Raw genomic sequence first — 16,823 nt, 5'->3', positions numbered from 1 at the left:
TGACCCTGATATTGGTCCTACTGTAGGGAATGGCCACTCTCTTGGGAAACAAGGATCCTTTAAGATCCCAAAGGTCCAACCAGGCTATGATTTAAGATCAACATAGATTAGATATGCTCATTACCCAAGGCCCAGACATCTGGAAAGGTCTAGATCAAACAATTTGACCACCACAGATGGAGACAGGCTGGTTTCTGGGGCAAGTCCCCACTTCCAGACTGGGCAAGTGTCAGTCCTCTCTCTGGTTTAGGGAATAGTCTGGCACTATATCAACAAGATGAGTGACTACAGACAGACCCATTTGTTTTCTCTATTTATTTTCACTCTAAGATGGAGAGACTGAGGTAGAAGAATTTAGTTATAGCGTCTAAGTTGTGCTGCTATAGATGGGGACATCTTTGGGGTATTGTTGAAGACAGGCAAACATGGAATGTTACAGAGAGTGAGGGTCACAGACGACCCCTTCTGGGTAGCTCATAAACAGAAACATGAGTGGGCACTGATCTGAGGATGCTTCTATACCAGGCCACTAGAGTTCCTTGGACCAGCCTGTTCTGAAACTGCCAGTTAGATAACTTATAAAACAGAATAGTGCAGATATTTGGTGTCTGTAGTATTCAGCCAAGCTTACTTGGCTAAATATCTTCCCAAACTGCCAAAGACAGGAATAAGACATTTAAAATCATATAATGGCACGAGATGTGAGGCTATCCCTGTTAATGAGTAACATTTTTTATGTTGACTCATGACTTAGAAGGTAATTACAGTTTTCTCATATAAGACAACATGCCTCATAAAAACGGTCTAGTCTTGCTCACCTCCCTCAAACTAATTGGAGATTTCTACTGTCTGAACTCTTCTTTCCAATGAAAATCCCCAATGATTAGTATTTATAAAATTGTGCTGCTCAACATAGTAGTCACTAGCTATATGGGACCACTGAGCACTGGAGATGGTCCAGAATTGAGGTGGGTGTAGAATATATGCTGGATTTAAATGACAATATGAGACAAAGTTATCAAATACTTCATTAATAATTTTACATTGACTCTCTGTAGAAATAGTACTTTAGAATAGTAAGATAGCTTTAATATCTTACTAAAATTTTGTATTTTGTTTTATCTTTTTAAATGTCACCACTAGCAAGTTTTAAACTCTATGTATAGCTTGTGTATTTTTTATTAAATAAAGCTTATATTGGGGCTGGAGCAATGACTCAGCTGTTAAAGGCTAGGCTCACAACCAAAACTAAAGCTTATATTAAGATCATCTAGATAACTACATTAATCTATAAATACAGGGGCCAGAGAGATGATGGTTCAGTAGTTAAGGGCACATACTGCTCTTGCAGAGGACCTGAGTTCGATTCCCAGCTTCCACATTGGGTAGCTCACAACCGCTTGTAACTTCAGCTCCAGGGGAAATATTGCCCTTTTCTGGCCACTGTGGGCACCTGTATACATGTACACATAACCTTCCACAGATACACAAGTACACATAATTTGAAATTATAATGATTAAAAGATTTAAATTTACCTGCTTATCTATTGTTATTTAAGTAACAGTGAATGGAATGATGTGTGAAACTTTTTTCTTCTTTATTATATTCATGCATGTAAACGATTGTTAGGAGTAAGGAGGAAGAGCGGGAGAGAGAACTGTTGTACAAAAATGGAATGAAATTAGAGCGACTAATTTTCCATGGCAAACTGAACCAGATAGAAAACTCAGCTAGGAGCCTGTTCTGTGTTGGATGAAAGATTAATGTTTGTATACTTTCCTTCCTAGAGCATCATTATCTTCCTAAATCCCAAGTTGAGGATGAAAATTGGAGCACTCCTTGCCAAACATTGGCTCACGGATCCTCACACGTGTTACCATTTCTACCGTGAAACTAGCTAGTTCCTCCCACATGGGGCTCACGGCCAGACTCACCTTTGGTGAGCCTGGAGGTAGTTGGGGATGAAGCACTTGCAAGGGTCCTGGAGGCTTCCTGATTCTGACAACTGGACGTACTGGCTAGCCATATCACACCTTCTGCGTCCTATTCTCAGTGAAAAGCCAGGGTCTCACACATTTTGCTCCCAGCGAGTCCTTGTAGGAGAAGCAATCCCATTCCTTGGCTTCTCTTTATTTGTCCTTTAAACTCCTGTTATTTTAATTTCTTTCTTTGGAAATGCCACCATCAGAATCAAGAGCACCGCTTGCTGCCTCTAACTCGCCTTGAGACAACTTTAATACACAAACTTCCCTGATTCCACGTCACCTGGCTTACACGTACAACGTGGGGACTTGGAGGTTCCCAGCCTACAATTCCCAAGGAGACAGCTATAAGGCAAGGCTGAGCCCCTTCCTGCCATGGCAGTAGAGCCCACCAATTTCTGCTCACTGCTAGTCTCAACATCCAGCACTCTACCCAGTTCCTTGGAAGAACTACTACCCAGATATCTCCACACCTTCTTTGTTATTATATTTTATTAAACACCAAGTTGCTGCCACTCCAAGCACCCCCATAATGATGACCTATAATCTGGCATTGTGACCCGAATAAACCCTCCTTTCCTTAAAAATAAATGTACTCTCTTGACAAATTTTGAAGCAACATAGGATTATTAACTATAGGCCTGTGATGTTTGTATCCATCTTGTAAAATGGAGAAGTTGGACCACTGAGTAGTTCCACACAGCGTTTCCGTTTCCGTCTCCTCAGCACCTGGTAACCACCCTTCTACTCCTTTCTTTTGTGAGTTTGAATATTTTGGATTTCTCATGTGAAGGATATTTTGTCCTTTGTATCTGGTTTATTTTCCCTGGCATAATCCTTCCAGGCTCATTCATATCGCCACCAGTGGTAGGAAGAACTTCCTTTCTCATGGCTGAGTAATATTCAATTGTGTATATATATATATATATATATATATATATATATATATATATATGCATGTGCATGGCATTTTCTTTTATCTACATGTAAAAAGTGAAAACAGACTCTTCTTATATACTACACACACACACACACACACACACACAATCCAAAGCAATTAAAATAAAACTTGATGTTCAACACTAAGCCATAATAATTTTAGAAGAAAAACTGCTGGAACTCTTACTTCCTGGAGCTGCCATGCTGGGGGCAGCAAGCAGCGAGAAGCCCAGGGATGCTCCAAGCCTCTGCTGGTCCAACCCCAGCTGCTGGAGTGAGAAACCTTCGTCATCGCATGCATCCCTGCCATCCCAGATAACATCACAATCTGGCCGAAGCCAAGTCAGATCCACTTGGCAGAGTGTCTCCCGAATTCCCAGCTCGAGAGGTTATACATGATTGTCCCCGTCTCTAACTACTGAGGTTTGGGGGTGGTTTGGCTTGCAGCAAGATTACCCAAGCAGATCCATCTTCCATAATACAAATTTACAACAAAACTGCCCTTAACCTCTCCACTCAAGATCCTTGAAGTTCATGTGTTTCATCATGCTTAAAAGATTTTATAAAAAGAGAATAAAAACTAAACCAACCCCAAAGAGATTAGGTACACAGTGCTCATAGTTGAACCATGAAACGGAGACTATGGTTTCTGATTTCTAGATAGTCATTCATTGTATTCAGAAGGGGTTGATAAACCATTAAGGTAGAAGAAAGCTTGGAGATGAGAAAATAAAGAACATAGTCTAACTACTTATCTAAAACACTTAGTATTTGTACCTAACAGGCCTACTGTGTGTGTGTGTGTGTGTGTGTGTGTGTGTGTACTGTATGTATATGCACATGTACATATGTGTGCATCTATCTCCCCACTGTATGTATAGACAGAGATCAAAGGGTAGAGCAGAAATTAAATTATGACATGATATTGTCTTCCAGTCTGAGCATGTGTGTGTTCCTCTGGTTTAATGTCATTTTAGTTGACTTGACCATGACTGTTGGTTTCATCCCCTGAAAGTGTAGTAGCTGAACCAGATGGCTTTCCTAGGCCCGGTGCAAACTTGTGCACGTGCCTCTAGCCATGAAGTAACTAGCTAACACCAACACTGCCCATTTCTAACTGCAGTCAGACATAAGCAATAACTCCATGCTAACAATGTCTTATATGACACTGATGCCAGGTTTTAGGCAGAAAAGTTTATCACTGACTTCACCATAGGCAAACAAAACAAACCGTCAACCTCTTATTTTTAATTTCAATTGAAAAAATAACCAGCTACAGATACGCTTTGTAGTGCACTTTCCTGTTAGTATGAAACTGCTGGACTCAAGCAGTAAGTGAACAACAGTCTCTCTCTCTCTCTCTCTCTCTCTCTCTCTCTCTCTCTCTCTCTCTCTCTCTCTCTCTCTCTCTCTCTCTCTCTCACACACACACACACACACACACAGGAGCCTCATCTGTGTGGAACACACTTCTGTCCCCAACGTCTCTGCACATTTGTGAAGGAGGCACAAAGCCAAAAACCATTTTCTTAGAGAAAAAGGAGGAAAAAGGAACGAACTCCAATGGTCTAGCAGTAACACTCATAAATAAATCCCTCCCCAAAGCACGTTAAACACTCTCTTCATGAAAAAGGAGGAAGGGAAATTGAAACGCCTTACAATAGAGGTCAGAATAAATAAATCCCCTGGAAGGCACAATATAAAATGATTAAATGTCAGGCTCTCCTACGTCCTGAAAGGTAGAGGAAACTGCGTATTCAGAATACATGGCTAAGGAAAGATAATGACTTAGTAAATGTGAACAGTGTGAGCTCAACTGTGAATTTTAGATACTAACTTACTGCTACAAAAGGATATATAGTAAAACAATAGCATGATTTTTCCCAAGTAGAAACAATCTTTTTCCTTTCCTTTGTTTATCTAAAAACATCTTTCTTCGTCAACAACTGTGTGCCTTTCAAAATCTGTCTAAATTACTCAAGGAAATTAAAACCACAGCCCACATCTTATCAAATATTTAAACATTTTAAATGAAAACAATTTGATTTCCATATACAATGTGATAAAGTTAAGTCTATACACCCTTAAAAATGTTAACATCACAAAGTTGAGATAAAGAGTAAGACAATAAAAAGTTAGGTTCCAGTAGACAATAACATTGAATACAAAGGCAAGCTCTCTCTCCATCCCAGTCATTTCTTAACAAAAACACTCTCTATCAATCAAACTCGAACTGCATTTCCCTAGTGGGCTTTGGTTACTGTGCGACTCGGACTAAGTTGCATCACTGCAGCTGCTAAGTGTGGAGTCTGCAAGCATACATTTTGGTCCCCCCAGCGCGGTCGGCCAGAACCTTAATAAGTAAGATACTAAAGTGTGGAGCATTCAGTGCACATTTGGAAATTTCTCCTCAGAGCCAAGAACATGGGTTCTCTAGTTATTTCAAACTAAGTTTAAGGAATAATGAAAGTCCCACGGAACTCAAACAAGACAAAAAGCAGTTACGGACTGAAGGACGGCAGTTCACAGGCAGGGGGTGGGGTGGCGGTAATCTGGATGAATTCCATTGTTAGATAACTTCGGGGCATGGCGTTTGCAAGGGGACATGCATGCTGCCTCCAGCCGAGCTTCTGTCCTGCATAGTGTTTTAAAGAAAGCTCCCGGTGAGGGTTTCCCCCGTTGCTGTGGCTGCTGTGGCTGCAGCTGCTCGGAGAGGAAGGAGTAACTGGGTCTTGGCATCAGTTCCCTGGGACCATTTCTACCAGCACCTACCTGTTCTCCGCCGAGGTTGAACATGCCGCCTGCCTTCAGCCCGTGCAGTAGCCGCACTGGCACTCAGTCAGGTAAAACAAGAAGCGTTTACTAGTCTGTGCAGAGTCTTCCACTGAAATATTGCATGAGTCAGCTTTTATCTCTCAAACCCAACACACAAAGGCTTTACAAAAAAAACCTGATTTGCAACTTTCTGGCTGCCTTTTCCCCCCTCGTGCATAGACCACAGACTTCAGCATCACCGAGGGCCTTAAATGAAACATGACATCATTCAATTGAGAAATAGGACAATAGGCACCACTGTGGGTAAGTTGAAAACGCACACTTCACTGAGCGACACCCTACGGCTTCCATTCTTTAGTACACATCAAATACAACCCACAGTCTGAAAGCTCCTTGGCTTTTACCTTCTGGCTCAGGCCACAGTTCTCCACAAGCCCAACATTAAAATGAGCTAGATCCTTGGAGGTCAGATATTTTCAAGTTCACTTCCTGATTTACAAGTTTGTGTGAAAGTGAGTCGCACAACTTTAGCAGAACTTTTAAAGGGGTGTCCAGAGCTGACTAATGCCCAGCTGAGGGTGCCTGGGTACCTTAGGCTGCTTGTTAGACTCTGTTCATTTCAGGCAGCAGGGTTATACAGGACTACATTTGTGCAGGACTTTAAACAAGAGTTTAAAATATTCTGTCTGCAGGCAAATGTCTACAATCAAAATGCGGAGGCATTTCTTTGGGAAACAGCTAAATCCTGTGGTCTTATATTTATAGATGCTAAGTAATAAATACAGAATGATTTAATTCCTGCATTTCAGTAAATTATTCTTCAAATTATTTGTGATTTTAAATTTTCCTAAGGCTACTTGTCTTTTAAAATGCCACATCTCACAAACATACACACACATATACACGTAAGCACACAACAAAATAAAACAAAATGCTACATTTGTCTTGAGATAAAGTTCCAATAAAGGTTTATATTTATATATTTATACCCAAGACTAGATTCTGTTCATCTGTAGATGCCTTAAATTCAGTGACCTAAAAGGATCAGACACCTTTCAATGCACATTCTACCAAAAGCCTTCAAGTGTGGTTATGAGAAACAGCCTTTGCAGATCCTCTTTAATTCAGCAATTTCTATCACGCCTATTAGGTGATTTGAAGCTAACAGCATAATAGGATAATTTGTTTTAATGCCTATTTGCTTTGAATGAGTCTGAGCATCCGCAGCTTCTTCACTCAGTGTTTCAGACAGCAACGCTAGTGTGGAAGACACCTTGTTGCCGTGACTACTCTCTCACACCCACTAGATTGACGGAGATCCAGAGTTCTAGGAGACCTTTTTGAGGAAGCCCCTCACCACCAGCCCCTGGATTGTAGAAACAGCCTTATCTTTCCTTCTGACCATACAGTGGTCTCTCTGTCCTCATTATCACCCCACACCAGGGCCAGATACACCCTCCTTTCTACTTAACCGAATTCCCTCCATCTTACAAGTTTCCAATTAAGTTTTCACAACCACCCCCATCCCACGACAGGTCCTATTGGTCAGACTGTTACTTATTATGCTCATAATAGGTACTGCAGCCTCATATTTAATCACTTTCTCTCTTCTCTCCCCTCCCTGAACTATCACAGAGGGAGGTAGGCAACCTTCCCTTACTGTAGATTTTAAATATACAAACTCAAATATACAGAGGTGTGTATTGGCTCCTATGCATTCTGTGTATATCTTCAGACATCAAATTAACCACTTTTATCTTTTGATAAAATATTTCTGCCCTCGAGTCCTCCCTCTTCCCAAACACGCCGCTGTTGTTTTGTTTTAGTATTTTTGAGAGATGCTGTATGTGTTACAGGGAAAACACTACAGCCCAGCTGCTTTGTGTGAGGGCAGTAGGCAGTTTGCTACATTTGTCCACTGGACAAGTGATGACCACCAAAGGACAGCTCTGAAATGACAGGACAGGCCATTCCTAGACAGACAGTCATGAGCTAGGCTATAGACGATTTCTGTTTCCAGGCCATTCCTAGACAGACAGTCATGAGCTAGGTTATAGACGATTTCTGTTTCCAGTTCACCAACTGGTACAAAGACCTCTCATGTAGGGAACTTGCAAGTAACTGAAACCAACTACATCATGTCTACAGATAACAAAAGATTAAAGTGGTTTGAATCTGAGTTTTTAAATTAGAAGTATTTTTTCCCTTAGACCAGGACACACACACACACACACACACACACACACACACACACACACACACACACACACACACACATTTTGTATCTTTGTATTTATCCCAGTACCACAATTTTGGCAAAATGAATTAACCAATGCATAGCATACAGGACCAAAGGACGATTACCAGCAGGGAGGTTGGAGAGTCAGGGGCCTTTCACTCACTGGTCCTGCTTTCTTATAGCCCAGCTAGGCTTGACTGGAACTCTGAACGCTACAAAGGTTTTGCACTCCAGTCCTTCCTAGCTCACACTCACACACCAGTTAACTGGACAGGTGGCAGCTTTTGGAAAGAAACCACGATCTTTCCACCTTCTGTGCATAGAGCAGGAGAAGGCCTCTAACATACTGAAGGCAGCAGAGCTTTATCCTTGTCCAAGTCACTGGCAAACTTTCTTTCCAAGCACAGTGAGGTTAGTCGCACGTAAATGCACAAGTGTCCTCCCTAGTGGATAAAGATACATTGCTGCAAAGCAATTCTTTTGGATTCTCTATCAGCACTGGTTATACAACCAGCAGAAGGGGACTTTTTCCACTTTGCCATCGGGAATGGGGAACTGGGTCTCAAAAGAGCATCACACAGCTGGACAATGCTACCAGGACGCAAGCTAGCAAGAAAGGAAAACTCAGGCCAACAGGGAAAGTCAGCAGGGTGAGAGTCTCCACCAATGAAAAAATAAAACCCTCCCTGGAGTCTGCTACAGCCTAGACTCACACCAATGGCTGTCTCTTGCCTAAATGCTTAGGATCAGTAGGGTTTCGGAATTCTTTGGATTTTGAAATATTTATGCATACATAATCCATCTATCTTGGTCATAGGGCACAAGTCCAAAGATGTATTCATTTATGTAGCATATACACCCGTGTACATAGATTGAAATTAATTTCAGGAAACATTTGTCATACCTTTGTGCATGAAATGAGGTTTTGTGATCTGGAATTTTCCATTTGTGACTTCATGTCAGCACCTCAAATGCTTCCAGCTCTTGTGGTTTTCTGACTTCACTCACAGACAGATTTTCAGATAAGGGTGCATAACCTGTGTTAGAAACTCACTCTTGGGCTAGGAAGATGCTCTATCAGTAAAGGACCAAGTTCAGTCCCCAGAGTCCATGGAAAAAGTCAGAGAGGATGACAACTGCATCATCTCAGTGATGATGATGAGGTAGGAGAAGGAGACAGGTGGATCCCTGTGCCTTACTGGCATGCTACCTTAGCCTTGTTGGTGAAGTTTCAGACCAAAGAGAAGGTGAAAGGTGTGTGGGAAATGACACTCAGAGTGGTCCTCTGACATCCATGTGCATATGAGCTCATTCAGGAACATACACATAGGCACACACATTTAAAAACAAAAGAAATACATCAAATCTTTCCTGGTATAGGTAAAAGTTATGAGTGACAGCCATAATATCCCTGGGAAAGACCATCGGGTCATGCCCCCCCATCTCCTTCTCCCCCCCCCTTGCCAAGAATCAGCTTCCCTTCTTCTAAGAATGTGGGCCACCCAGCGGTTGGAGCTTCAAGGCTGGCCACATTGAAATGTTTGGCAAACTCTGAAGCCAGCCAACGGCACCAAGAAGCTGGACAATGGATGCCCCCGAGACGGCAGGGAAGGAAAAGGCATGAGTTGGGGAACTCGAGAAACGGTTTGGCCCCAAATCTACAGGATCAGACTAATTTAGAAAGTTGCATCACAGCGTCAGATATAAAGGTGCTAGAGATTTCAGGAGATGTTTACAGGTGCATGCCATAGCTTCTACGTCAAGCGCAGCAGCTGGGGGCTGCAGAGGCTTTCGGGTTGGTTTTAGACACTGCCATTATCTCCCACTTTCTAAGACAATCAGCAAACCGACAGTCCCAATTTATGCTGAATCTATTAGAACTTTTTCTTTGGCACAAAGGCAAAGTAGATAGTATTACATTTTGAGTATATCACAGGAGAGAGAGAGAGAGCGAGACAGACAGACAGACAGACAGAGAGAGACAGAGAGATGGAGAGAGAGACAGAGACAGAGAGAGCAGAGTAAATGGCATATTCCAGCCCACATCTGGTAAAAGTCCCTTTGAAGGACACCCCAGCTTTCTTCTGAAAGCGAGTGGTAATGAACTAATACCCTCTGCCAATACCTATTAAAAATACACACACTCTGCCTACATTCTAAGCCCAGAAAACATCACCAACTGACAACACGCTGGTCAAAGAGACTGACCTGGCAACTTTCTTTCCAAAGGGCTATTTGTAAAGTGACATGATCTCAATGGCATCTGACATTATTTTCATCAATTCAGAAAGAATTTACTCTCAGCAGAAGACACAGCAGTTTAAGATAGATGTAAATCACTTGACTATTGGAGAAATATGAGTCTTTCTCGCTTGTACTGCAACACTAAATCCAAGAGAAACCGAACCACACACACCAGCTACTCACGTCAATCAATGGAAAAGCCTCGTTTCTCCTCCAACCCCTTCCTTGCTGCACTAAACGCAAGGCCTGAGGAATAATCATAAAACTCTGAGCAAACAGCTGAACATCTGGTGGTGGTGCACACCGTTAATCCCAGCACTTGGGAGGCAGAGGCAGGAGGATCTCTGTGAGTTCCGGCCAGCCTGGTCTACTGAGCGAGTTCCAGGACAGCCAGGGGCTACACAGAGAAACTCTGTCTTAAACAAAACCAAAACAAGACAAGAAGAATCTGAGCAAACAAGTACACAGCACCCACGTTTCCCCCCAACACTGGTTTTCATAGCCCACCCTTCCAATTGATTTAGGATTTAGCTTCTCCCCCATATTCATACCATGATCAGCCACACAGGGAATGGGGTGGGCCAACTCATCTCTGGACTCAAGCCTTGCTCTGCTGCAGGCCATCCTCTGCTGCTCATGTCTCTGTGCTGGGGACAAGGCTTAGCTCTATGCTGTACTCTCCTTTGGTTAGGACATTAGCCTTTGTTCTCCCGAGCAACAAAATCGCGTCTTAGTTATTTCTGAGCCGAGCAGCTTTTAGATAGCAAGCAAGCAAATATGTTACAAATAGCTTCTTGCTTTGAACCATCTATCAGTCCCATCTTTAAGGACACCCAGGAGGACTCTCTGTACAAAGCACAATGGACGAATTATCCCTGCAGAATGTAGCTGGCTTTTAGACACACTTCCCCCCACCCCCAGGAGATAACACACATCAAACCCATTTATAGCCAGAGGCATTCCACACAATCTATACTTCTGCAGACACTGCCACAATGTGCTTGAACTTGAGGAGGGCCTTGGGTGTGCAGCTGACGCCCCACAGTTGTATTTCCAAAATGCTAGTGAAAAAGAATCCTTACAGTTCCAGAGGAACCATCATTTTCACACCCCAGCATAAGAAGCAACCCCTGTTTACTAGCTTCCTCCTCTTCTTGCCAACACAGCTCCGTGGGTGCCCTGGGGTGAGAGGCAGACTCAAGGCCCGCTATTTCCAGCTGTTGCACAGCCCCAATGATGGTGGCTTCAGAGGCGGTTATCAAAACAGCAGACGTGAGGGTATAGGTTTGCAGGGTGACATGGACAAGCTGCTTGGAACACATTTAAATCAGCGCAGGAACCTGTTCAGACCCTTTGCCTCCATTCACATCACCTCCAGGAATCACCACGGTGGTGTGTGTGTGTGTGTGTGTGTGTGTGTGTGTGTGTCTGTCTGTCTGTCTGTCTGTCTGTCTGTCTGTCTGTCTGTCCCCTTGTAAATCTTCTTCCTGTGCCCTCAAACTAAAAACAACACAGAGGTGATGACCTCTAGGATGAGAGCAAATGGATTCCTTTGAGAGGATGTGGTATAATCTCTAGGACTGGAGAAGGATGTTGATGTGTATATCCATCTGATCTTAACCATGGTAACCATCCCACCCATCCCATTCAGGTAGAACCTGCAGCAGGCCAGAAGCAACATCTGCTCCAGGAAAGCAGCGCTTACTCCCGAGGGAGTGGAGATAGATGACTCCACTCTTTATGGGATTCTGTCTTAAACTAAAGGTGGCAACAGGGACCACAGATCCAATCATGTGATTACAACAATCTGAATTGCCCATGTGTTGCCATGGCGAGTTGATCTTTGCCACCCAGAAGGCACAGCAATACAATACACATAGCGACGGCCCGAGGACCCTTCCTCTTGGCTTTAAGAGCCTCACCCCTCTCTTGCCTTCCTGTAGAGGCAGCCACTAAGTCTCAGGCTGCACACTGGAAACTGATCCTGGACACCAGTTTCCCCATCTTGGAGCTTTTGTCAAGCAGGGTGGGACAAGCCTCAAATAAGTGTGATGAGTGCCAGACAGCTGGCTGTGAGGGGCGCTGCCGATAGAAACAACTGTGACTGTATACGCATGCTCCCCCATGTTCTCAAACTGCCCTTCAGGTGATACAGAGAGAGGGAGAGAGAGAGGAAAAGAGAGAGAGAGAGAGAGAGAGAGAGAGAGAGAGAGAGAGAGAGAGAGAGAGAGAGCGCACACGATGCGATGTACTCTGGACAGTAAATTCCAGCTCTGTTAGACTGCCTTCCCCCATACTTCCCATTGCGATCCCACAACCGGCTCATCTTTCACCCTGTATTTAATGACTTGGGATCCAAGCTGAGGGAGTCAAACTTGCTGAAAGTTTCTGGGAGTCCCGGTGCTTGCCTCATCCCAGTTCCCACAGGGGCACATGAAGTAACTTGTTTACAGTAACAGAACAAAGGAAAGGAGAGAGAGCTCTGTTCCAAGACAGGTCGGCCTTCATTAGGTCCTAAAGCAAGTGTAGCCAAATTCACTGTGGTTCGTCTCAAACAGAGCCCATCAAATCCTTGTGCAAATGCAAGAGAAGAGGAACAAGAAGGGGGAGGGAGGCCGCGTGTAAATATTAGTCTTTGGTGAGTTGGGGGTAGGAGCCAGCTCTTTTGTTTCCCACTAGGATCTTGTCTTCACGGTTTTTGTTAGTGAATATGTTTATTGGCATAATTATAATACGAGGGAACAAAATAAACTCTCATGATGGCAACCCTTATGTGCTGAGCACACTTCCATCCCTCCCCCAGTTTCCCAGGACGCTGTTTTGTCCCTAAGGACGAGCACCCTGCTCCCTTCCCTTTGGGTACCCAGGCAGGTGACCTTATGACAAGTGCATTAGGTATGGAAGGCACAGGTGTCACGGAAGCTTGGAAAAAAGGGCGGGGATCGTTGAGAGCAATCTGGGGAGACTTTCCTGAGGAAGGGATGTGTGAATGGATGCCTGAAACCTGAGAAGAACTAGGTAGGAGGCCCAGGTAGGGAGAAAAGACCCATCTGTCCAGGGAATAAAAGACCCTTTATTTCCTGCAGGCACCGACTGCTCTCACACACGGCAATCACCCAACATAGGTTTTTTTCTTGTGTGTAAACACCACACAGTTACACACCACAATTAACGAGAATGCTTGCTGTAATAGTTCCTCTCCTAGAAACTGTCCCTCCCTACTCTGGAGTGATCCTCTCTTTTTATCTGTATGCATGTCTTTTCTCCTATTCCAAACCCTGGGCAGAGCTGCATAGACAGTAACCATGACTCTGTCATTGTCTGGCCAGTTGGATGGGGTTTTTTCATAATATAAACTACAATGCAAATTTCCTTACCCAGCTCTTTCATTAGGCACAGACAAGCCAAAATGAACAGTGATCTAAAAGAAGGAGTCACAAAAGAATGGGCCGATGGAGGGGAAGCTGATGAGTCTACTCAGTGACTTAGCAGGGGACCTGAGGCTGGAGACAATTGCCTAGTTGTTCGTATGGCTTTGAATACAACATCAACCTAAAGGTCTCTACAAATTAGTCACAGTAAAATGATGAGCCTCAATGAACTAAGCCATTCTAAGTAGTGGACTACTGGTTATCACTACTGATTTAGTAATGCAAAATAGCCTGAAAGCTGAACTTACTTTGTACAATCAAAGTCATCAATATTTTTTGCTAATGAAAAGAGATGTGGGTTCTCAACCCAAGATCTGGGGTTGAGATGCATGGGATTGGGGGTCTCCTGGACATGTTTGTCATTGTGACTGAGTGGCTAACATCTCTTTGATCAAGATTTCCCCTCAACTACTAAGATGAAAGATGCAGTGTTTCTAGCATTTAAAAACACCTTTCCAAAGGTTATGAATCATAGGTTCCATGATTCTGGGTAATGTGTTGGCATCATGACCTACCTGTGAACTCCACAGACCATCTTCCTTCAGGCAATAAGATGACTTTAGCTTCCTAAAAGTGGTCCCACCAACATTTACAACCACGGACTGATACATGAACTAGTAATGTGTGATCTTTGTATAGAAAGGCTGAATTAAAACCCCCATAATTTCTTTCCCAGCAGGAAATGGACAGCCTAATTCAAATATTAGCAAGGGCAAAAAAAAATCCCTCTAGAACAATGATTCTCAACCTGTGTATTGAGACACCTTTGAAGGTCACCCAAGACCATCAGAAAACACAGATATTTACATTACAATTCATAACACTAGCAAAATGACAGTTATGAAGTAGCAATGAAAATAACTTTTATGGTTGGGAGTCACCACAACATGAGGAACTGTATTAAAAGGTCACAGCATCAGGAAGGTTGAGAAGCACCAAAGCTGCAGCATCATCTGATGGCTGACTACGTCTGGAACTCAGGTCAGCTTTGGCTGCTTATTGACATTGCCCCACTTTCTGTAAAATGACTCTCTGAAAACTACAGAATAAAGGAAAAAAGAGCTCATTTTAGCACAGGGGCATTGTCCCAATTTGTGACTACATCCCAACCTGCTGTGATAGAGCCTTGGGTTGGATGGCAGGAACACCGAAGCTGAACTAATTAGAGGCTAGGAAGGTTGATCAGTGGATATAGAGCTTTTGGTGCTCTTCTAGAAGGCATGAGCTGGGCTCCCAGAACACACATCAGGCCCCTCAAAACTACCTGTAACTCCAGATCCAGGGAATCCAATGCTCTCTCTCTTCTGGCCTTCATAGGCATCCACATACATGCACTCACTTCCTCCAAAATAAATCCTAAAAAAGAAATTGAACCAACTGCACAGTTGCAAAATTATTCTCCCAAGCATTATGGAGTTGAGACAGGAGGCCAGCCTGGGCTACCATAACTCTGTTTCAAAAATTAAACAAAACAAGCTGGGCAGTGGTAGAGCATATCTTTACACCCAGCACTAGGGAGGCAGGTGGATCCTTCTGAGCTGGAAGCCAGCCTGGTCTACAGAGCGAGTTCCAGGACAGCCAGGGCTACACAGAGAAGCCCTCTCTTGTAAAATAAGACAAAAAATTAAGCAAAACAAAACATAAGAACCCAAAATGTAGGAAGTGGAGGAAGACCGGAGTAAGAAAATTCATGAGTGGATGTGTGCTGTTGTCATGGGGACAGCCACATCAAGGACCCCAGTGACTTGGACTCTTAGGAAAATGGCAAAGCTGTCCCCATGTTGTTAGTGGGTGCAGAAATGTCCACTGTAGATATTTTTCTCCCTGGATGTTTACAGCCTGAAGACTGTTCCCTACAGAGACTGCTCCAATGGTGACCCTGCCTCCTTGTTCAAGTGTATAGAATGACTCAGCCTCCTTGTTTATCTGTCTGCGATAACCCCATCTCCCTGTCCAGATGCATGAAATACCTTTACCTCCCATTTCAATAGCATATAATAAATGCTGAGTTTCTGGGGGGGGGTGCAGCTTCTCCATCAGAGAGCCCAGGCCCCCGAGTCCCAGCTTTTCTGTATGTCCCAAGCTTGTGTTTTCTTTACTGCCTTGCCTCCTGTCTGGTCTGTCCTTGGAGCTGTGCTGGACGCAGCCCACACACCGTAACTGATGCTCTCAGAGGATAAAAAGTATGGTTGATTCAAGGTCATCCAGGGTGCCATCCTCCTCAAGGACCATCAGGCATGACAGTTAAAACAAAGTCACTCTAACAGGTGACCTGCATGGCCTGGTGAGTGAGACTGGAGGACACTCTGAGGCTGTTCCCCACTCTAGCCTACTCTCTCAGTTGCTTGTTTGACTAATTTACCCCGCACCTGGCTAACATGTCCCCTGGAAAGAGAATTCTGACAATATCTGCATGTGACATTCAGCTTTTACTTAGGTGCCTATAACAGATTCTACCTGGGAGGCTGGGGTTAGGCTGCTTGTGCGGTAATAGTGAAAGCTGGTAGCTTGAGAGGATCAGGGATAGGGGCAGAAGAGTGGGCACAGGCCTGGAGGGGCGGGGGAAGCCCTTGTTTCTGCTTACACAGTGAATGGGACTCCCCGGCAACCTGGCAGTCCATGAGTACCCACAAGGGAAGAAGAGACTGGCAGCGGACAAAGCAAAACCAAAGAAAACCCGGAATACTATGACCGTAATACCGCAGTCAACTTAGCTGTGGCGTCTGTTCATCTAATGGAAGGGCAGAGGAGCCTTCTCCCATAAACAGAAGGGTGGTGTGGGCTTTCAGCCTGTTCAGAGGTTTGATGGTCACCAGGGGAACTCCTCCAGAGAGATTGGGAGCTGGAGTATCTTTGAGCAGGGTCTCAGTTGGGTGTAGAGTTAGGAAAGTAAGTTCCTATTCCTTGCCGATGGCAGTGACAACTGAGATGACAAAGTTTGGCCTTCATCTGTACCCACAGGCATCTGTTCCCATAGGCTTGGGATGAGCCAAGGACTCCCTCTTTCCCCGAGAGAAGTTGTGACTTCGAGCTGGGCAAAGTATCATTTGAAGACATGCATGTCTTGTCTCCATTCTTTCCTTCTTATAATTTCCCTGACCCATGACCTGTGTAATCCTGCACGGCACATATGAACACATCTGGACACTGCATTGTTTGCTAGCTTAGTGGTCTTAGAAATCCCCAATGGTATGACACCGGAAGGCCTCATT

The 16,823-nt window shown here is 44.0% G+C and overlaps 1 protein-coding gene across 5 annotated transcripts in view; it reads right to left on the bottom strand.

The window, feature by feature from the left end:
• Window positions 1-16,823, bottom strand: part of Plekhg1 (pleckstrin homology and RhoGEF domain containing G1) — a 195,003-nt gene that overhangs the window by 75,555 nt on the left and 102,625 nt on the right. Inside the window, exon 1 of one of the 5 annotated variants that reach the window (XM_040728109.1) lies at window positions 5,695-5,961. The exons of the other annotated variants lie outside the window; for them this stretch is intronic. The gene's annotated coding sequence lies outside the window, so the exon portion shown is untranslated. Of the gene's footprint in view, window positions 1-5,694; window positions 5,962-16,823 lie in introns of those variants that run through there. 5 annotated transcript variants of the gene reach the window in all.

Source organism: Mesocricetus auratus, unplaced genomic scaffold, assembly GCF_017639785.1.
Source record: "Mesocricetus auratus isolate SY011 unplaced genomic scaffold, BCM_Maur_2.0 Super-Scaffold_100018, whole genome shotgun sequence".
Classification (NCBI taxonomy): domain Eukaryota; kingdom Metazoa; phylum Chordata; class Mammalia; order Rodentia; family Cricetidae; genus Mesocricetus; species Mesocricetus auratus.
This window is presented reverse-complemented; position numbering and strand designations above follow the sequence as displayed.